We start from the raw sequence: 1103 nt of genomic DNA on the forward strand, positions 1-1103 counted from the left end.
GCCGACACTGACTGGATGTGGCCCCATACTGGTGGTCTTCCTTCAGGAAACCAGTGACCTGCTGCTTCCCAAGCAGCACGTCCCCTTCTCCCCCAGTCCGTCCCGAATGTAACGCTGCAGGACCCAGCCCTGCCAGCAGCATCCCCAGGTGAGCCTCACTGAAGAGGTTCCAGGAAACCTGCGGGAGATGCTGCCGCTCATTTGTGGCTTTCTCCCCCTCTGGCCAGATGAGCCCAGAGGGAGTGTCACACTAAAACGCCACCACGCAGTTATCCACCAAGACTGAGGCCCCCCAAGCGAAGGGGACAGAGGCTTTGCATCCAACCCAGCTCCAAAGCTCCAGGGCCCCCAGCCCTCCCCTGCTGCGTGTGGGGCTGCCCTAACCCCAACCTTCCCGATCCCGCGGCACACCAAGCAGCAGCAGCGGGCCACTGGCTCTGCCGCCTCTGGCCAGGATTTTCGTTAATCGTGGAGGTGCCAGGCGTAACGCCCTCCACCCCGGCACGAGAAACAGGATGGGTCTCTGCTGCAATGGCGGGTTAAGCACGGGGGCAGTGCAGTTCTCGGCTGAGTCTGATGAAGGAAAGGAAACAGGAGCATCTCCTCCAGCCCCAGAAACCTCCCAGCCACCTTCCCCTGCCCCCTCCACAGGATCAAGCCACAAGCACGTGCTAATTAAAGCAGCAAAACACATCCAAAGAGACAGCAGCGCTCCCCAAACTCAGGTGGCGTTAAGGAGGACTCTGCAGTTACTGCGGAGATACAGCCAGTAACAACTGCACTGGGTGGAAACTGCAGTGCTGAGCTGCTAAAAAGCAAGATGTCCTCCCAGTCACCAGCGCCGCTGACCGAACGCTGGCAGGGCGCAGGTCCAGCCTTTGTCTCCAGGAAACTCAACCCGGAGGACCAGGAAGCTCTCAAGGTGCAAAACAAAGCCACAAAAACCTTCCATCTTTCGTCCGCTCGCCAGCGCTGTTAAACTAGGTCAGCGTCACGCAGTGGTGAGCCCGCTCCCGAGACTTCACCTCTGAGCAAGGTGGGGGCCCTTCACACAAGAGCGGCTGGGACAGAAACAGGCCGGCTTGGTGAGGCACCACCGGGGG

The sequence above is a fragment of the Buceros rhinoceros genome, unplaced genomic scaffold (assembly GCF_000710305.1).
Source record: "Buceros rhinoceros silvestris isolate BGI_N320 unplaced genomic scaffold, ASM71030v1 scaffold11790, whole genome shotgun sequence".
Classification (NCBI taxonomy): Eukaryota; Metazoa; Chordata; class Aves; order Bucerotiformes; family Bucerotidae; genus Buceros; species Buceros rhinoceros.